Source organism: Meriones unguiculatus (assembly GCF_030254825.1).
Source record: "Meriones unguiculatus strain TT.TT164.6M chromosome 13 unlocalized genomic scaffold, Bangor_MerUng_6.1 Chr13_unordered_Scaffold_33, whole genome shotgun sequence".
Taxonomy (NCBI): Eukaryota; Metazoa; Chordata; class Mammalia; order Rodentia; family Muridae; genus Meriones; species Meriones unguiculatus.
Genome location: NW_026843645.1, coordinates 574,275 through 596,868, shown reverse-complemented (window position 1 = coordinate 596,868; position 22,594 = coordinate 574,275). Strand labels below are relative to the sequence as shown.

At 38.6% G+C, this 22,594-nt stretch overlaps 1 long non-coding RNA gene across 1 annotated transcript; it reads left to right on the top strand.

The window, feature by feature from the left end:
• The first annotated feature begins 260 nt into the window (after positions 1 to 260).
• Positions 261 to 22,393, top strand: LOC132650784 (uncharacterized). Its single transcript, XR_009588897.1, has 3 exons — positions 261 to 396; positions 609 to 669; positions 15,350 to 22,393. It is a non-coding gene; the product is annotated as an uncharacterized LOC132650784 (long non-coding RNA).
• The last annotated feature ends 201 nt before the right edge of the window (positions 22,394 to 22,594 follow it).

Here is a 22,594-nt window from a genome sequence, read left to right as displayed (position 1 = left end):
AGAACTAATGGCTACTTTATATTCATGTCTTACAAACTGATGAAACACAGGTTTTTGAAGCACGCCTTTGTTTTTTTTTCAATCTAACCTTTAGGCTTTTTTATCTCCCCTACTTCACATCAGACACAGCACCCAACTGTATAACATTCGCACTTCTGTGTCAGAAAATAAATTGAAGAAGCAGTAGAATTATATGATTATATTGACAATGACGTATAAATTATATTGTTGCCACTGTTTCTGTTGTACAAATGTATGGCATATTTTAGAATTCGGTGACCTTCAATGATGTGCATGTGAAATTCAGCCAAGAAGAGTGGGCCTTGCTGGAACCTTCCCAGAAGCAACTCTACAAAGATGTGATGCTAGAGACCTGTGAAAACCTCACTGCTATAGGTAAGACTGCAATTTTTCTTTCACTTTTAAAATAAAGAGACAACTTTTACTTTGTTATTGATCCTCTTCTGTAATTCCAATTGAGAATGAAGAGGAATGAGGTAAATAAATCAGGCATGGTTCTCAGGGTCACAGAAGATAGTGAGTTAAGTTTTGCCTTAATAATAACATGATATTTCCAATAATATATATTTTCTCGTACTATATTTTAGACTACAATTGGGATGACCATAATATTGAAGAATAATTTCAAAGTTCTACAAGTAATGAAAGGTAACTTTATGTGCATATTGATACAGATATAAATCTTAAATTTTAATGTGTCCTGGAAGTCTGGTGTTTTTTGTTTGTTTGTTTGTTGTTTATTGGCTGCTTTTTATTTACTGTTTTTGAAATAGATTTCTTTTCTGGGTATCTGTGACTTTCTTAGACTTGCTTGTTAGACCAGCCTGACCTCAAAATCACACAGATCTGCCTGCTTCTGCCTCCACAAGTGCTGGAATTGAAGGCATGTACCAGCACACATGGATGTGTCCTGGAAGTTTTAAAGAAAAGCAACAGTGTAAAAACAGCACTGCTTTAAGTGTACTGATGATCATTAAAATCTCATAATTCCATGTACTTCAATGTCAGGTATCTGATTTGTGTTTACAAGGCACTCCCCTAAGATAGAAGAAAATAAAATAATATTGTAACTAAAATACCATTTGAATCATATGGACATTACAGCTACTGACTTGAACTGCCAATCTGTTTAGTCTCATTCTATCTACTCAGATATTGTAAGAGGTGTACACACTGAATTGGTGATCAGTATGTGATCAAAACCTTCTAATAAGCAAAAATTACATAGTAGAACCAGTGTTACTAATTTTCCTGCAGTAACATTGTAAAGTTTAGTGAAAGGAGCAGCTTGTGAGAATCAAGAATATTGTTGTGGAGAAACCTTAATCCCTATATGACATGTCTATGATGGACAAAAACAAACTGTGTTAATTCAATGTGGGAATCTTTATTATTTTTGTAAATTAAACTGGTATATCATATGTCAAAATGATTCTAAGACACATGAGCATAGGGTTATTGAAAGAAGCAGTGTACATGTCTTTCTCCAAGAACAATTGATTTGGTAGTAGTCCCCCTGTGAGTAAATTTTCTGAATGTGATAAATGGTTACTGTTAATTGGTTTTGCAACTTCACTGAGAATTCATCAGCAAACTCATATTGCTGAAAATACCAATGAATACTAGGAATTTGGAACTTCTGCTTGTCTTGGCTCACTTTGTAAATGAAGTATCATTCATACAGTACAAAAATTTGTGAATGGGATTGCTGTGGTAAAACTCTGAGTTCTTACAATACTCTTCATATATAGGAGAAAACCTCTTATAGAAAAATGATGCTATAAAAGTGATCCACATAACAAATGCTCTTACCATCACAGGGATCTTCAAATATACCCATAATGAAGGGGAATACCGTGAATGTGAATAAAGTGATAAAACTTTAAAATTTGATTCTTCTTTACAATTAGACCAAATTATGAAATTAATTCATATAGATAAATATATTTATTAGTGTAATGAAATGACTGTGGTAAATCTTTGCAGGCATGAAAGCAGTCATAGTGGAGAGAAACCCTTTAAATGCACTCTATGTGGTAAAGCCTTCCCCACACACAGTGGAGAGAAGCCTTGTGAGGGTAATTAGTGTGATAAATCCTTTGCATGTAACAATCATTTCCTAAGACAACAATACATTCTGGATGGAAACCATATGAATATAACTATGTGGCAAAGCCTTTGCACAAAACATCTCCTAATACATAAAATAACACATACTGGAAAGATGTCTGACTATAACCAAACTGAAAAAACTGAATATCACTGTTCTCCTATGGCATAAAAGAACACACACTGGAGAGAAGCCTTACAAATGTAATCAATGTGGTAAAGCCTTTGCAAAAAGCAGTCAGCTCATACGGCATTAAAGAACACATACTGGAGAGAAATCTTATGAACGTAACCAGTGTGGTAAAGCCTTTGCACAAAACAGTACTCTCTTAAGACATAACAGAACACACACTGGAGAGAAACCTTATGAATGTAATGAGTCTGGTAAAGCCTTTGCAGAAAACAGTACTCTCTTAAGCCATAAAAGAACACACACTGCAGAGAAACCTTATGAATGTAATGAGTGTGGTAAAGCCTTTGCACAAAACAGTCATCTCATAAGACATAAAAGAACACACATTGAAGAGAAACGTTATGAATGTAATGAGTGTGGCAAAGCCTTTGCAGAAAACAGTACTCTCTTAAGACATCAAAGAACACACACTGGAGAGAAACCTTATGAATGTAATGAGTGTGGCAAAGCCTTTGCAGAAAACACTACTCTCTTAAGCCATAAAAGAACACACACTGGAGAGAAACCTTATGAATGTCACCAGTGTGGTAAAGCCTTTGCACAAAACAGTGCTCTCTTAAGCCATAAAAGAAGAGACACTGGAGAGAAACGTTATGAATGTAACCAGTGTGGTAAAGCCTTTGCACGAAACAGTCATCTCATAAGACATAAAAAAACACACACTAGAGAGAAACCTTATGAATGTAACCATTGTGGTAAAACCTTTGCAGAAAACAGTACTCTCTTAAGCCATAAAAGAACACACACTGGAGAGAAACCTTATAAATGTAATGAGTGTGGTAAAGCCTTTGCACAAAACAGTCATCTCATAAGCCATAAAAGAACACATACTGGAAAGAAACCTTATGAATATACCCAACGGGATAAAGCCTTTGCACAGCAGAGTAGTCTCCGAAAACAGGAAAAGACACACAGTGGAGAGAAGCCTTGTGAGGGTAATTAGTGTGATAAATCCTTTGCACGTAACAATCATTTCCTAAGACAACAATACATTCTGGATGGAAACCATATGAATATAACTATGTGGCAAAGCCTTTGCACAAAACATCTCCTAATACATAAAATAACACATACTGGAAAGATGTCTGACTATAACCAATGTGAAAAAACTTTTGGACTTCAGAATAATCTCCACACTCATGAAAGAAATCCTAATGGACAGAAAGCCTGTGAGTGTTTTTAACATGGTGAAACCATTCCACATTTGTATAATCTTCATCATCATGAAAGGATTCATAATAGAGGAAAAACTTATGAATGTGTTAAAATGGTGAGGCCTTGCACAAATCCAGAGTCATCATCAACATAAAAGTATCCTTAGTGGAGAGGAATTCTGTGAGTATAAGCAAGGTGGAAAGGCCGTTGTGTACTTTGGTCCACTGAGATGCAACAAAACTGTAAAACTAGCTCAATGGAAATGACCTCCATTTTCTGAAGGGGAAAGGGGATAGGGGCAATAGGAATGGAGGGTAGTCATGGGCAGAGAAGGGAGGGGGATTACTATTGGAATTTAAAGTAAATAAACTTATTTTTAAAAAGAATACAATGAATGGTGAATATCAATTACATGCAACAGTATTATATAATGTGTTTACGGAAGACTTATTGATAATCCTGATTCTCAACATTTACTATTTTCAGTTGCCTCACTTTACACAAGAAACTTTTAGTCCAGTGGATGAATATGTAGGGAATGGTGAACTAACACCAGCCAGGAAGTTCTCTGAGAGTAACACAACAGTGGTAGCCTGTAGAATTTTCTTTGTGTACACATACCTATTGTTCCAGGGGTACTATTGAAAAACATCACAACCCACACTGAATTTTGAGATATGAGGGAGAAGGCTTTCTTTTCCATGTATGAACCTGCTTCTGGAGTAGATGTGTAACCATATCAAGGGTGAGTTTTCTCTGCCTGACTTCATCTGGAGAGTGTCTTTAGACATCGACACCACCAATCAAATTTGATAGATGGCCTTTGACACAGATCCCTGATAACTCTCCCCTCCCTTCAAATATAGGATAATTTGGTTCTGTGTTCTTGTTCTTCTTATTCATATAATAAGCATGTGCTGTTTAATGCAAATCAAGCATCCTTGAATTGCCTAGTATTAAACAATTATCTACACCTATGCTTGGAGCATCCCACAGACTCCCCAAGGGATATAAGCCTCTGTTTTCTGTTTTCTGGAATTAAAGTTGAACTTACTTTCTGAGGTGGTTCGGAGAGTGGCTGACCACTGTTATGTTTGCGGGCTTTCCAGGCTTTATACTACTCATCTTCTGCCCCTCATGACTTCCTGGGCTGGTGGGAAACAGCCCCCAGGCAGCAAGAGAATCACATTCTCTTAAATGCCTGTGATAAAATGTTTTAGACTTCATAGCATTTCAAATTTCACATGTTTCTGGATGTGAGATGGTCAATCAAACAGTGTCTTGGAGTGGGACTCTTTAAAAAGAGTTATACTTAGTGTCTAGTTCAAAGTAAGGTTGCAGGTAAGCTTCATGGTATGAAATCTTCTGAGGTGAGTACAGTGGCCCATGGAAAAGAAATAAGAGCAGAAATTTTATGTCTCTATTTTAATAGCTGAGTACTGTTCTGATAATGTATGGGTGGATGGCAGAGGAGAGGAACTCCCCTTTTGAGTGGTCTAGGGAAAGGGGATGGGTAAAGATGGAGGGAGGGTGGTACTAGTAAATGTTGAGGGAGTGACCTTCAATCAGCATATATAATGAATAAATTGTGAAAAATAAAAACAATTAATAAAATAAAATATAGTAAGAAAAACAAAAAGCAAAAATTTGAGTCTACTTTCGGTAACTGCCCTCCCTCACTTGATAATAATTATCCAATGGAAAAAATGCTACTCTCTCTGAAGTTTATGTTACCATAGAAGTAGGATTCAAACCTGAAACTAATGGCAGAGGTTCCTAGTTAAAATATCAAATCAAATCTACCTGCCATTTTCTCTTAGCAATCCTTCACTCCTTCCAAGTTATCTGGTCTTCCAGGCTAGTACAACCCATGCAAAACCCTGATTTCTCCTTCCCAGGGCCTGAGCTAACCTCACCCCCCTCTTACCCATCTATAGGCAAACTATTTTGGCTACCTGTCCCTGTCAAAAGCCATGCAGGAGCAACAGCAAAACAGCTGTAGAACTAATGGAATGTGTCTGCCCTGTTAGCATAGTCACAATGAGTTTGTCTTGGAGAAGCATAATCCCAAGAACTGATTTTCCTGAGGACTTTGTGCTCTTATGTAGCATATCTCTGCTTGTTTCCCTTATGATGCCCACATACCTCATGACATGAGTTGTATGAAAACTCTAAGAAGACTTCTAGGTCATCACTGGGCAATATCACTGCCATTTAAAATTAACAATGCTTGATCTCTTTTCACATGTTTACTGGAGCAGATTAATGAATTAACCACTGCCCTTGAAAGGAGCCATAGATGTAGATTGTTAGCAATGACCATTATACTTAGAAACAATTCGGTAAAATAGATTGTTTAACAAGGTCAGGGAAGATGTTTTTGCTAATGGCTCTGATGTAAAATATCTTAAAGAACAATTTAAAGTTAAGAAAAGTACACCGTTAATAAAAAAGCCAGGGATGATTTAAGGTTGATGAGCCGAAACAATAGCCCAAGGTAGCATTGGCTGTCTGGACTCCCTCAAACTGGGTCTAAAACTGAGACAGCAGTTGATTCCTGTATATTTGTTTTTCCCCTCAGCTTCTTGATATGATTTAATAAAAATGATTAATGAGTAGATGCACACCCCTTTAAGATTTAAAGTACAGGTGCCAGTACCATGCCATTTTTATTACTGTTGCACTATAGTACTACTTGAGATCTCAGATGAAGATACCTCCAGAAAATCTTTTATTGTACAGGCATTTTTTTTTCAATGCAGTTTATTCAGGAACATTGAACAATCCTCGGACCCCGGGGAAAGCCAGCCCACAGCTTAAATAGCCTCTGGGTAGCCAACCCAGGCGTGCCACGGGGGCAATGCAGATAGGTCCACATACATGGAAGCAAGCCAGATCCTTGGTCTTAGCCAAATGTGGAGTTTTTCGTGACAGAGAGCACTCACCATCGGGAAGGTGGAAGGCGGAAACCAGCTCCATCTTTAAGGCATAGCATTCCGCAGCTCTCTACAGTTCCCCCTTTTTGTTTTAGACGCATCAGGCAAGAGTAGAGGTCTGATCTCTGATATTAGAAATAAATTGGGACTTTGTACAGATGTTCATTTAGGTGTCATCCACCCGAAGAGCATCAGACCCGTCTGATACCTTTTTCTCAGAGGCGGGACCTGGGGCATCAACCCGCATGCAATCAGACATGCTCTTCTCTGGGTCCAAAGCGGCTGACCCTGAGTGCAGTGCTTAGCCTCGCATCCTGAGCGTATCATTTTAGCTTTTTATGGTATCCAACCATGCTTGGGGAGAATGTCCTGCTTCAATGGCTGTAAAGGCCTGAATGATCATGGCTGCATCACAGTGTTGTGAGACTCTAATCTTGCATATATACCACAGGCAAACCAAGGAGATCAACACCAGAAGGCCTGCTAACACTCCCATGCCCGCCCATTCCTTCAGATGATTCATGGCTGCAGCAATCCATGTTGATAATCCTGTCAAAATGCCTAATTTTAAAAAAGAATCAGACATAATTTTTCTGTAGAAAAAAAAAACAAACAGAAATTAAATCATAGTGAAGAAAGTCCAATGTAATGCAACACACAAACACACACACACAAACAAAAAAAAAAAACAACAACAGAAGTTAGAGATAGAAGAACAATGATTGTAACAATCTGCACAGCTTTGCTGGAATAGCACCAAGCAACTGTGTTTCATGACTCTCAGCAATTTCAATGAAAATGGCTGTGTCATTCTCCCTTTCTGATTTAACATTTTTATAGATTTATGGTATTTATGACATGTAGGTTATTTTTTTAGTCTTTAGAATATTACTGGAAGAACAAGAGTGTAAATTATAACAATTCCCAGGATTATCCTGGAATTAATAATGAGAGAGAAAGAGTCCTGGTCTGAGTCAAAGGATGTCAAAGACTATAGAAATTTATTTCCAACTTCCACAGCTGAGATAGGTAATAATTTTGGTCTGAGCTTATAGCTGGAGTTTGTTGATGCAAGGGCTGTATATTTACCACCAAATCAGAATTGTTCCATAGGTCATGGAGGTGAGACCTAATTTATTCCCATGTTACCTTAGAAAAATTATAGGAGTGGGATAACAAATATCCACTGAAACAGTGAGTAACAAGAAAAATGAGAAGAACCCATGATGATGGAAACAAGGAATATTTTTATATATTTAATATATATAAAATATTTAATATACATAAAAATAATATTTTTATACATTGATGTCACCAAAATACAATGTACACATACTTAGAAACTCAAAGTGTAAAAAAAGATTTGAAGGCTCACTTGACAGGATTACTTTATCTGAATACGAGTAAAATAGATTTCACTGTCCTTGAGAAACAGTGATAAGCTGCTGAGAAGAAAGCTTATTTTTAATTTAACAAGATAAACAGTACAAATGCAAATTCTAAAGAGTTCATGTACTTGGCAGAAACAGGAAGCAGAATATACCAGAATACACACATCACTGGAAAGCAGTCTAAATGTGCAACAAATATATATATATATATATATATATATATATATATATATATATGGTGAAATGTTGATCCAATATTTCTCCATACAGATCAGCAGATGTGCATCCTTTGCCCAAGTCAAGAGTACCCAAACCCTGAGAGAAACCAGTGCCTGCCCAAAGCAGTGACCTTCCTTTCCTTTGAGGATCCTCTGGGCATAGCTCTGGCATGCACAGCTCTTTGCTTCTCTGTCAGCACAATTGCAGTTCTGGGGATCTTTCTCAAACACCGAGAATCAGGCATTGTTAAGGCCAATAACCGGACTCTCAGCTACATACTGCTCATCTCCATCCTACTCTGCTTCCTCTGCTCCTTTCTCTTCATTGGCCACCCAAACACAGCCTCCTGCATACTTCAACAGATAGCATTTGCACTTGTCTTCACCTTGGCTATTTCCACTGTTTTGTCAAAAACTATAACTGTAATTCTGGACTTTAGGGTCAAGAAACCAGGAAGAACAATGAGAAGGTTGTTTGTCTCTGGTATCTATAATGCTGTCATCCCTATCTGTGTCCTGATCCAACTCATTCTCTCTGGAGTCTGGCTGGGAACCTCGCCTCCCTATACTGACAGAGATGCATACTCTGAATATGATCATATCATCATTTTATGCAACAAGGGCTCAGTTACGGCTTTCTACTGTGTGCTGTTTTATTTAGGGACCCTGGCCCTAGGCAGCTTCACTGTGGCTTTTCTGGTGAGGAACCTGCCTGACACATTCAATGAGGCCAAGTTCCTGACATTTAGCATGCTGGTGTTTTGCAGTGTCTGGGTCACCTTCATCCCAGTCTACCTGTGCACCAAGGGCAAAGCCATGGTGGCTGTGGAGGTCTTCTCCATCTTGGCCTCCAGTGCAGGGCTACTGGGGTGCATCTTTTTCCCAAAGTGCTACATTATTCTCTTAAAACTTGATAAAAACTCATTGAGATGTTTGAAAAACAAAAAAAATAGAATACAAAAACTGATCATTTTCATGCATTGGTTTCTCTAATAAAACTCATTAGTATACTAAAAATAAAGTATTTCCCTACTTTTCAGAAACTTTTTTTCTGAAATGTATATTTAAACAAAAATAAGAGCCCCTCACTTTGTCTCATAATCACAGACATTTTATTTCAGAAGAAAAGCTGCGGCTAAAATTTTAGTATGTTATGCATGTTACTTATGAATTTAATTTATAAACAAAATAAATATTCCAAATGTAATTACATGACAGTAACTGAGATAAATAGTACAAGAACTAAATATGTCTTCTCTTTGTTATTTTGGGGAGTCTAACAGGGCATTGGGTGGCATTTGTGATTCTCTATATAACAGGCAAAAAAGTCAATCTCTTCAAAGGGTCAGACTTTTAAACAGGTTGAGCCATTCCAGATATTAGTATAGAGAATTTTGTAAAAGATAAAAATAAATCTACTGCATGACCCTGTTCTCTTTTCCTTTACATATGTAAAAATGACTAGATATCCCACTTAGAAATACTTGCTCAGCCATGTTCATTATTATTCTATTCACAATAGGTAAGAAATGTAAACCCATCAATATCTTTAACAAGATAAATTGTTAAGAAAAATATCATACATAAATATATGTAAGAGAAAAAGTATAATTAAGGTAACCCATATTCAGAAGACAAATATCTCCCATTCTATACTTTGGGGCATCTAGCTCCAAATATTCCGATATGAGTATTCACCACGGAATAACTGTAGAAACAAGAAAACATACAATGGCAGGGTATAATTGATCTGACTGGAATAATGTGGGGGAAGAACTCTAAATATGAAGATGGATAAATATATAAAAGCAGGAAGTCAGTGAAATAATAGTAAATATTTGTGAGTTTTAAGCAACCATTCTCTGAATTATCTACATAAAATCCCTATAATACATGTAAGTCCATTCATGAATATAAACATCATAACCTAAATATTTTTAATAATTCACACAGATAAGTAAAGTTCACAGATAATTAAAGTTTCATCAGTTCGTGACTGATGAAAGAAGCCTTTCTTTACACCAACAATCATAACTGAAAAGCACAACCAATCATAAGGCAGAATTCTGGAGAACACTCACACATATCTACAAAACAATTCCCAGATCTAAGGCTCAGAGCTCATGCAGCACAGCTGATGAAAATGTATATAAGGCAGAGGATCAGAGTAGGTTCTGGTAGTGTGTCTCCTAATAATACCAGAAGCCACTGCCATAAGACTTACCAATATAACAAATAAAGAAAACAAAAGACTTACCAATATACCTGCATAAACATGGACTGAAAGTTGAAAAATATAAGACATATGAATGTGCTCCAGAAAGAAACCACTGCCTCAATCATATGCAAAAATTTACAGGGAACTGATAAAGGCTGAGAGTGGGATAAATATTCTTCCCAGGAAAGAGCGAACAATCAGTTATCCAACACCAAACAATCAGCCCTGAAAACATCCATGGAAGTCACATTATTAAACTGAGCAACTAATGTTAAGAGTATAATACCAATTAACGAAAAAAATACGATGAATTTAAGAGAGAAGCAGGAGAGGTATGTGGGAAGGTTTGGAGGGAAGAAAATAGAAGGCACAAAATGGTATAATTATATTATAACCTGGAAAATAACTAAATATTACCTCTTTAGCTCATGATTTTAAAATGAATTGCTGTTGAGTAGTATAAAAATTTTGCAGGTAAAGAGATGGAACTAGAAAAAAAATCAGGTTGTATGAGGTAATCCAAACACAGAAAGAAAAGCTTCACATATTCTCTCCTCTAAGGTTCCTAGCTCTAAACTGAGTATGTATGTACTCAGATGTGAGTCCATATCTGGCAGTAATTGCAATAACAAAGAGTGAAAAAGGGAGCATTTCCAAAATGAAAATGCCTTTTTGTGGGAGCAATAGGAAGTAGAAGGGTTTTAGTGATTCGAAAGAGGAAATGGGAAAAACATTGGGGGGGGTAATAATAATCAGGAGGTGAGACTGAGAGAAATACAAAAAAGGAGGAAGGTAAAATAACAGTAAGGATGTCTGAAAAAGTAACACGAAATCATATTAGTGACAATCTACCTAAGATATGTATAATACATGTAAGTTGTATAAAACGAAAATTTAGTTTAAATGAAACTTTGCCCCTGTGATGACAATGGTCCCTCCATCTAACAAGAACTCCAACACCAGGCGTGAGACGTCCGCTTTTGAGTTATTGGTAAGGGTTTTCTAAGAGAATCCTCAAAAATTATATGCTATTACCTATCTGCCCTGAAAACTACATTCCATTTCCAGCCCGAAAAGATGCTGTGTGTTCAGTTTGAAATACCTGAAAATAACAGGATATAGAAAGAGGAACTAGGAAAATCAACAGGTGCTATGCTAACTCTTGAACTTTGAATTTCTACCGTCAGGTTCTTGGAACATAACCTTATAGTTTTCCTCAAGTGCCTGCTTTTTCAACAGTATATAAGACATTGAAGACATGGCATGCATACTTGTGGGTGCTCGCGTTCCACTCAACATTCACCATAGTCCTGTCTATCCCGCTCCGCCCCCCCCCCCCCGTATCCACCCTCTTAGGAGCTATCCAGGCTCTAAACTATCTACCGCATTTCAGCCCCACATCTGGCCACTTACGTTGTATAATAGGCAACAATTATCTGTTTTATCTAGTACGACTGTGAACATCCTTACGACAAAGCACTGAACTCATGGTGAAATGTCCCAGACACGGATGTGAACCACAACCTGGAGGATTCCTAAAGCCCAGCATTCCTTAGCCAGGGAACTACAAACAATCCCAGAGTGCATTGTGCTGGCTGCAAGCCTCTGTGGAAACTACAAATATGGCGGGTCTCGGAGCAAGGACTTCTGGGATTGCTTGTAGTCACATAGCCTGGTCTCACCATATCCTCTGCATTACCGAGTCGCGGACGCGGAAATACATTTCCCAGGAGGCTGTGTGCACTGCTCCCACCCTCCCAATGCCAACCTCCGTCTTCTTCCTTCGCTGCCTGCAGCTTTGCCGGGACCCAGAAGTGTCCCTTGAAGCTCTTTTCTGTCGTCACAGCGCACACTGCGTTTTCCCCGGTACCCGGTGTCCTATTAATGTCCCGGCCCTGCGCCCCTCGCTGTCTTCAGGATCCCGAGCCTTTCGGAGCCGATTTGTGACGTCTCGCCCCGCCTCCTGGTACCGGAAGTAAACCCAACTGACTGCTGGAAGTCCCTTGTGTGCAGGACAAAAGTGCACTTTGAATTTCCCTGATCAGAAGCAGTCCAGCGGGTCCGTGGAGAAGGGATCCTGGGGTGCCTACCCCCTTTTAAAAAGTAATTTCGAGTCTCCGAGTCAAAGCGGGACTATTCTCGGGAAGGCAGAAACGCGCTCACACGGATAATAAATCGTTTTTAAAGATTAAAAACAAAAAAAAACAAAAAACAAAACCGGAGGCTGCAGAGATGACTTAGAGGTTAACAACGCTGGCTTCTCTTCTAGAGGTCCTGAGTTCAACTCCCAGCAACCACATGGTGGTTCACAGCCATCTGTAATGAGATCCGTTGCCCTCTTCTCATGCACAGACAGAATGCTGTACAATGAATGAATGAATGAAAGGATGGATGGATGGATGGATGGACGACTAAGATCAGAAGGAAGGAGAGGGGGACCTTCCCTATCAGTGGACTTGGGGAAAAGGCATTCGTGAAGAAGGAGGAGGGAGGGTAGGATTGGGAGGAAAAGAGGGAGGGGTTTATGGGGGAAACAAAGTGAATAAAGTGCATTTAATAAAAGTTAAGAAAAAAGAAAAAAAAAAAAAAAAAAACAAGCCAACCTTTGTCGTCCCAACAGCCAGGGCTCTTACACAAAGAATCCCTCTTTTACCGATGTGCTGGGTTCCATCCCCAGTGACACGGTGGTGCTCGACCCATCTGTCAAGGGATCCAGTGCTCTCTGGTGGTGCTCATGTGTCACTTACTAACTAGCTTCATATAGATGATGTGCTTAATTTAATATTATGTATTTATTTCAATTTAATAAGAACACATAAAGGAGTGTCTCGAGAGCCGGCCTCCTCCCTGAGTCCTGTGGGGTCAGAACGTAGGAAGACTCTGTACTAGATCAAAGCAGGGCATGGGGCCACCGAACCTGTGTCCGTCCTCTCGTGCTCTCCTCAACCTGATGGTAAGACTCTGTTGCTGAGGACAACACCTCCTCAAGACATTGGACATAGAGAATCCCAGTTGGCGCCTATCTAGAACCTTCACCACCTATGGGCTACAGTTCATGATACTGGAACATACTGTACTTGCCACCGGAAGAGAAAAGTACACACCAACCCAGCCATACGCCCTGCACTCTCCAACGATGACCTGACTAAAAGATTTGTTGATGCGCTTGTGGCACAAACGTCATGGAAATGACCAAATAATACCTGGTTGGGTTTCAGGAGGCCCACTTCATGAGAAGGAACCTGATCCAATACTTCTTGGGTGACCAGGATCCTGAGTCTACACAGGCCAGGTATTTTGAGAGAAAATCTAAATGCTACAGTTGTGCTAAAGTAGCACAGCCATACTCACAGATTGGTGCCTTGCTCAGCCATCATTGGAAACTTCTTCCTGCAGCAGATGGGAACAAATCCAGAGACACACATCCAGTCAATACACAGACAGTGAGAGGCCTTGGAACATTCCACCCTAAATGAGATGTCTCAAGCAAACTCTTACCCCTAAGAGCTCAAGGTACTCTGTGTGCAGAGTGTAAGCGTCAGAGGGGATGAAGGACACAAGGGTAACAAGGCCTTGTAAACACAGCAGGACCAACACACATATGAATGCATCCTGACCCAACAGCTAGCTTTACTCATTTTCCCATGTCTTGGATGCCTTCCCAGGCCAGAGGGGAAGAGGATGCACTTAGTCCTGATAGTACTTGATATGTTGGCATTGGTTGGTGGGCACAAGGGAGGGGGTGTGATCCTCTTCTCTAAGGAGCCAGGTGAGGGGTGATAGGGGAAAGAGGGATGGTAGGACCAGGAGGAGAGGAGGGACGGGTCTATGACAGGGATGTAAAGTGAATAAATAAAAATTAAAAAAAAAACATAAATAAGGAGGGTGGAGAGACAGTACAGAGCTTAAGAGCACTTGCTGCTCTTCCAGAAGTCCTGAGTCCAATTCCCAGCACCCACACAAGGGCTCACGACCATCTATAGTGAGATCTGGTGCCCTCTTCTGACATGCAGGTGTATAGAATTCTGTGCATATAATAAATCTCCCCCCCCCCGAAAATAACTACACCATGGATCATCAATACAGTTCTCCTACTCCTTAAAAGAACACTCACTAAATCATTAAATAATAATTAATTAAAAATTTAGTTTTCTCCAAGGGAGTCTAATTGGGGCAACAAACCAGACTAATGGGTGGGTCCCATGAACAGCAACAGATGACAACAGAAAAACTCAAGGGCATATTTGTGGGTTGACAATGGTTTATATGTGTGTGTGTGTGTGTGTGTGTGTGTGTATACACACACACCTTTAGCACAACAATAGCATTTAATATATATATATATATATATATATATATATATATATAGTTTCTTTGTATGCATTATGGCTTCTGTGTTCATGCTTTTATGGTATTTCTGTGTGAGCAAATATCTGTATCTCTGTACCCACATGTATTACTCATGTTTTTCTTCCCTCTTTTTATTAATAATGATAGAAATGTCAATCATTATATTGACCACGCTAGGCATTTCTGGAAAACTGGAACCTGACAATTTCTTCTCTATGAAATATGAAAGTTTGTGCTCCTGAGCTAAACCCACTTCCCCAAATAAGTTATCTGCCACACCTTTTAGGATCCTCTGATCATGGCTTTGGCATAGCTCTGTGCTTCTCTGTTTTCACTGCTGTGGTTTTGGGTCTTTTCCTGAAGTACTAGGCCTTGCCCCATTGTCAAGGGAAATCCCAGTATTCTAAGCCATCTCTTGTTCATCTGATGCTTCCTCTGCTCTTTATTCTTCATTGGCCACCACAGCACAGTCATCTGTGTCTCCCAACTAGCTACTCTGAGACTCTGTTCATGATTCATTTGGAAGGTGTATGTTTGAGAGTGAGAGAAAGAGAGACAGACAGATAAATAGAGACAAACACAGAGAGAATATTGCTCTGTGTGTGTGTGTGTGTGTGTGTGTGTGTGTGAATATTACTCTAATTCAGGAACACTGAGGTGGTTGCTGGTATCAGTCTCCTGTCTGTCTTCTTCACCTGCTCTTGGATTCAATTTGTTGTCTGTGGAGTTTGATGGAAGTGTCTCCTCTGTGTTGACAGAGTTGCACACCCTGAACCTGACTGTCCACCTCATCATGGGAATGAGAATTTCCACAGAGGAGCCGTGTCTACACAGTCTGACTGACCGACCAGAACTGGAGTGATGTGGAGACATTGGTGTATCCAGAGTCTGATAACAATTTGTCTTGGGCCATCTTTAGACCCTGTTGGCCATTCCTTGCCAGCCATTTTTTTCTTGGACCTAGTGTCCTAGAATTGATGAATACTTCTATGATCGTGCTAACTACAACACAAGCTTCTGCCAAACCTGATGTTAAGAATTTCACCTGATGGCATTGGAGGCCCATATCTGAGTTTTCTATGCTTTGCCATAACCTGTGTTTCTATGATCTAACTGAAGAACATTTATTGCTGTTCTGCTAGTAGAAATACTTGACAGGACTGCCTCCACATTGGAACGTGGAATTTGGTGTGACCTGAATCTATGTTCCCAGGCCATGGCAATTGTCATATTCAACAAGGATACAACTCCTGCTTTCTACTGTGTCTTGGGATACCCAGCCATCCCATCACTTAGGAGTGTCTACTGTGAATTTTCTGGCTAGAGATTTCCTAACTGATTTACAGAAGCCAGCCTCCCAACACCCAGCATGCTGGTGTTTTGCAGTATATTGGCCACTTTCTTGACTGACCCCCATAGCACCAGGGCAAGGTCACAGGAGCTGCAGAGCATCACTGGAACCCAGAAATTTCAGTGACTACCTTCTAGACTTAGGGTCAATATCATGAGAGGATTTCAACCAATATGCCCCAAAACTGAGGACCAGATCATGGATGCCTTTTATAGTTCAGGGCTACAGAGATGTCTTGGGGGTTAAGAACACTTGTTCTTTCAAAGGACCAAGTCTGTTCACACCTGGTAGCTCACCCTATCTGTAACTCCAATTCCAGGGGATTCAGCTCCTTCTTCTGGCCTCTTCAGGCACCAGGCATCCACATGGTACACAGGTACAGCTATTCATGTAGGCAAAACACTCATCACATAAACATAAACAAATAGATGAGTTTTACACTACTTAGGAGAGGGGGAAAGAGCACAACCATCTGTAAGTAAAGCTAGTTTATTGCCCCACAGCCCCAGCTAAATTTACATAATCCCAGTTTAAATGTGTCCAGTATAAATTCTCCTGTTCAGCCAGAGCTCAGCCAGTCCCTGCTCACTGACAAAGGAATCCTGGGGTCCCTGGCCCCCTTTCTTTTAGTGAGTGCCAACTCTCCCAGTCAAAACAGGCCTGATCTCGGGAAGGTAAACAGAGATTATAAATCATTTTTAAGGATTATAACAAAAAGCCAGCTGTGGTGTCACATGCCTGTGATCCTCAGTGGGGCAAGAAGAGGTGTGAGTTCCAGGTCATCTGGGTTTACAAAGTGAGTCCAGGATATACAAGGCCACAGAGGGAAACCCTGTCTCCAAAAACAAGAGCTTGTGACCCCTCCCAGCTCTTCACACTCACAACTCTGTGTTCTAAGTCACACAGTGTGATTTCACCCAGGCTATAGAAAAGTTCTGCCAAACACGTTGGCACACACTTTTAATCCTAGCACTTAGGAGGCTGTGACTTTGAGGCCAGCCAGGTCTACAGAGAAAGTCCAAGACAGCCAATGTTACACAGAGAAACCCTGTCTCAAAAACCCATAATAATAATAATAATAATAATAATAATAATATTGAAATAAAAAAATTCAAAGCCAGGCCTGCTGGCATATTGCCAGGTAGGTTCCTTTCACAAGGAAGGCACACAGTAGAGTTTATAGAAAAAAAAAGCAGATGGAAGAAAGATTTGAACCTTCATTTTATCTCATTTTTTAATCTCCATTTCAAGAAATTCTTAGTGTGTTTAAAAGCCCAAAGACTTGAAAATCAGTGGGTATTGTTTTAAAGTTTAAAGCAAAAGCGTGAAGGAAGGCTAGGTAGCTGGAGACGCGTCCAGCCACCTTCAGGGAAGAATTAGCCTTAATGACCTGAGGGCACAAATTAGCCTTACTGCATTCTTTCCTGCCCACTAATTATACAGTTGCTAGGAAACTGGCCCATAGGACCAGGCCAGAACAGTTTGTAGTCTTGGTGCCTAAAGTGGACCAATCATTTCAAAAGTCAATTCTCCTTACCCAATCATGTAATGCCAAACCATGTAAGTCCCTGCTTTCAGTTTTGCCCCATAAAAACCTTGCTTTCCTATATCTCAGGGCTACATTCCTCTCCTGAGTCCACAGGAAGTTTGTGTCCAATGTCTGAACACGTATACAATTTTAAAAACCTCATATATTTACAGCAGAGTGTATCCCTGGTCTTTTGGGGTTCCCAAACTGGGCATAAAAGTTTCACTCTGAATAAGGCCATTAGTAATTTATAAACATCTCCCAATGACAATAAATACTTGTAGCCACAGGGGAAAAACAAACAAACAAACGAAAACCTACCCAATCCCCCTTAAGGAAAATAGGACATCATTCTCATTGATTTCTTCTAGATGACATTTTGGACATGCAGAAATCCTGTTGGGGGCCCAAAGAAAATTGGAAAAAATGTTTAATTAAGCAAGCAATATTTGTGATCCAGTCTTTAAATGAACATAATAAGAGTTAATAAAAGTCCTGTTTAAAACAGTCTAAAATGTGGGACCAATTAAGATTTGCAGCTTTCTTCAAAGCTCTCTTGGGAACAGGTCATGATGAGAAACAGTAATTGAAGGAGTTGAGGCAGGAACAAGCAGAATTCTGGAACATGCAAGATACTGAAACAGATGTGTTAATGTCTCAGCATGCTGGAAGGAGGATTCTGTCAGGTTTGGTACAGCATCTCCAGTATTCACTCCTTTTGTTCTGAAAACATATAATTTCTCACAAGCATTACACAGTAATAAAATTATAAATATATGAGATGTTCAGATTAAAATTAAACTGTGAACCAATTTCATCAATGTCAATTAAAAGAATGGCATAATCAATTTTGAGGATATCATAGCCAAGGATTTATTGGCCATGTACTGCTGAAGTTCTGGTTAGAGACTTTTTTTTTTATGTCTCAGTCAGTTTTAGAGATGTTCCCATGTGGTAATATAATATCAAATTATATTACCTGTTCTGTTTGGTCTTCTTGATTTCTCTCTTCTAGTGTGTGGCCAAGGTCTTCAGGTGGTCATCCTCTGTGATATCTGATTTTTATTAGTTTTGAAGGAACCTATAATTTATCTTCTCCTGTATGAACATATGCAAAACCTCTTCCCCAGTGTAACACATTCCCTACTGTCCATTGTGAAGTTAGGGTATCTTTAAAATATATAGGCTGAAATAATTCAGTAGTTTTTTCTATAACCCAGTGTCTCTGTGCAGCTGCTGATTGCTGTTCATTAACATTTAATATATTAAAGGTCAATAAATCATTATGTAATCTATCTCTGGGGGTGGGTAATAACCTTCTCTGTTAAGCATGTCCCTTAAAGTATGATTCAATTTTTCAGTGACTGCTTGACTGGCAGAATTGTGAGGTATACCTGTAACATGTTTTATCTTAAAATATGTAAAAAAAATCTTTCCATTTTATTAGAGACATATAATGTAGTATTATCAGTCTTAATTTGTGTAGGAATAACCATAACTTCCATCACCTCTAATAAATACATAATAACTGAATCAGCCTTCTCAGAACTTATGGCTTTTGCTCATTAGAACCCTGAACATGTGTCTATAGTATGGTGCACATATTTCAGCTTACCAAACTCTATAAAATAAAACACATGATTTACCAAATTTCATTTCTTTAAATAAAGATAGGGTTACTTCCTGCAGTTAGTGAAGTTTAGTTATATAATGAACAAGTGGGACATTTTCACACAATTTCTTTGGCTTGTTGCCAAGTGATAGAAAACTCTCTTTTGAAACCTTTGCTGTTAACATGGTGTTTTCATGAAATTCTGAGGCCTCTAACACGCTTCCTATCAATAGTTGATCAATTTCATCATTGTCTTGTGCGAGAGGGCCTTGTGGACCCATATCAGATCTGATCTACGTTATATACAGTGTATTATTTCTATTTCTGATTACTCGTTTTAATTGAAGAAACAGTGACGTTAAATCCAAATTATCCTGAATTAGCTCAGCAGTTTCTATGTGCAGAAAAACTCTTTCTGCATATTGTGAGTCAGTGACTATATTAAGAGATTCTTGAAAATTTGATAACACCAAGAGAATTGTATATAATTTTGATTTTTGAACTGAATCATAAGGATTCAGTTTTTAAGTTTTTATTTTGTTTGTGTGCCAAAAATATCCATTCTAATGAGTGAAAAGCAAGATAACCAAAATACAGGCCCTCTTTGGATCAATATGGTCTATATATGCATCTGTAATTTCCTTTCTACCAGAGCCAATTCATTTTCATCTTCAGTTGATAACTTTCTTGGACTTCTAAAATCCTTATCATCCTGTAAGGTTTGAAATAAGTTACTTAGCTCTTGAGTAGCTAAACCGAAGGTAGGCTATAGCCAGTTAATATCTCACAGCAATTTTTGAAAATCATTAAGAGTTTTTAATTGGGTTCTTCTAATTTGCACTTTTTTGTGGTCAAGTTTTCTGTAGACCTATTTTGTATCCTAGGTAATAGAATCTCTTCTTTGTAATCTTTCAGAAGCAATCTCTAAACCCCAACAAGACAAAGTTCTGTTTATATCATCAAAAATATTTTCTAATGTTTTTGTATCTGAATCAGCTAATAAGATAGCATCTATATACTGATAAATTATGGATTGAGGAAACTGCTTACGAATTACCGCCAACGGTTGTTGTACAAAATATTGGCACAAAGTAGGACTGTTCAACATCCCCTGTGGTAAGACCCGAGTGATATCTCTTTATTGGACAGCTTCTATTCAAAGTGGGTCCTGAGAAAGCAAACCTTTCCCTATCATGCTCCTGTAAAGGAATTGTGAAAAAGCAATCCTTTAAATCAATCACTATAACAGGCCATTCCTTAGGTAACAAGGAAGGCAATGGGATTCTGGATTGTAACGATCTCATTGGCTGAATAATTTTGTTAACGGCTCTGAGATCTGTTAACATCCTCCATTGGCCAGATTTCTTTTTGATGACAAATACAGGAGAATTCCAAGGGCTGTTGGACTCCTCTATATGCTGAGCCTCCAGCTGTTCCAGGACTAACTGTTCTAAGTAATTTTTCTTTACTCATAGACCATTGTTCAATCCAAATAGGTTGGTCAGCCAACTACCTTGATAAGGTTCTGGGGGTTTTATTAGCAGTGGCTTCCCAACAGGCAGTTGAAAAGAATGCCTCTGTTGTATATTGTTTATGGACAGCCTGGACAATCTGAAACTGTTTTTGATGACATTTAAAAAAAAAATTAGCTTCTTTTTCAGTAGTATTACCTGTTTTTTTGGCTTGTCTCAGAACTTGGGGGGATGTTAATCTGGGTCTTCCATTGTTGTAACATATCTCTTCTCCATAAGCTTATGGCTATCTCAGCCACATATAGTCTTAGTTTTCTTATTTGACCTTCTGATCCTGTACACTTAAGGCATCTAACACTTTGTATCACTTTAGATAAAGTTTCAGCTCTTTGGAATTGAATATCCACCTCAGGTCTAGCACTTCCACAGGGTGCCATTCAACCTCATGGTAATCCTATGAGTGATCATCTTCTGCTGGTCTCTGTTGTACACTGACTAAATAAGCTAACATTTGTTTTCTAACCACCTTTGTTGGGCTTTCTTTTTTATTATGTTTTGCGTCTGCCTGAGTATTTTCTTTACTTAGTATTCTAAACTCTTCTTTTAAGGTCAGTACCCATATTTCACACCTATCTCTCTGTTGTTTGTTTTGTTCAATAATCTCTTGAATGTCTTCTTTTATGCCTTGCTTCTAACTTTTAATTTTTTCTTTATATTGTTCTAGTTGTTCTTTTTGTTTTCCAGTATCTTTTCTAAAACCTATGCCCTCTTTTCTTGTTGTTTATCATATTCTGTAAGTTTTTGTATCTCATTTTATGTCCTGTTTCCAAACTTCATTTTTTCTTCATATTGTTCTACTTGTTCTTTGTGTTGTTCCACTATCTCTTCTAAAGGCTTTGCCTTTGAGAAGACATAAAAGGCTAAGTCAATTATAAAAGTTAAATTGAGGACTATGAATGTAACCATAGTCATAATTTCTAAACTTTCCTTTATTTCTGTCTTAAAACCATAGAAGAGATTATCAGCCAAGCTCTGAGAAGTCTTTTTTAATGTTTCTCTCATCCTGTTAGAATGTAGTGGCAGCCAGTTTTGTTCAGTCTCAGTTCTGCCCAAAGTAGGCTGTCTTTTGTTCTGAGGCATGTTTAAGAGTCTCTTTTAAAGAGCCAGTAATTTATCTGGGACCTTTTAGGTTTAAAGTTTGGGTTGTATTGCTGAGAGCTTATTCCTCTTCCCCACCAAATTAAATTAAAATAGGATTTAAAGGGTGTGGATACTTAGATTAGTTGAGTGCCATTTGTTGTAGATTATTAATATTTACTGTTGATTAATCTTTTAGTTAAGCAGTGGTTATTCCTAAACAGCTGTATAGCCAAATCACCACACAGAGACTAGGATTCATTTAATTAACCTAGAGCACAATGCTGGCCAGCAGTTACTCCATCTTTAACCTCTAAGCCCACACTTTCCTACCAATCAGATTCACCCATCATATGGCTTTTAGTGATATCTTAGTTCCAGTTCATTTCTACATGTGGTGCCAAGACCTCTCCTTCAGATTCTCCTCTTCTCCTCTCCTGCCTCCTTCCTCTTCCTCCTAATCTGGACCAGGATGTCTCACCCTATCCTCTCTATTGCTCATTATTTGGCTGGTTGTTTTAACTGACAATATAGAGAACAAATGGTGGCATGTTTATGCAAACTTGACACAGGTGATGCTTGTAAAAGTATCACAATGCAGTATCTGGATTGAAACCAGACAATGGAGGAGAGAAATCAGCATTTGAATAAACAAGGTTAAATTGTATACATTCCAAATAAAAGAACATTATACCAATATAATCTCTTGTATCATAATAGAACAACATGGTATAAAACTAGTCCTCAATAATAACAAAAAAATAGTAATCAGCCTACATAAAAATGGAAACTGAACTCTACTCAATGACAGCTGGATTATGGAAGAAATAAACTAATAGACTTTATAGAATTTAACAAAAATGAAGGCACAACTTACCCAAACTAATGAGACATAATGAAAGT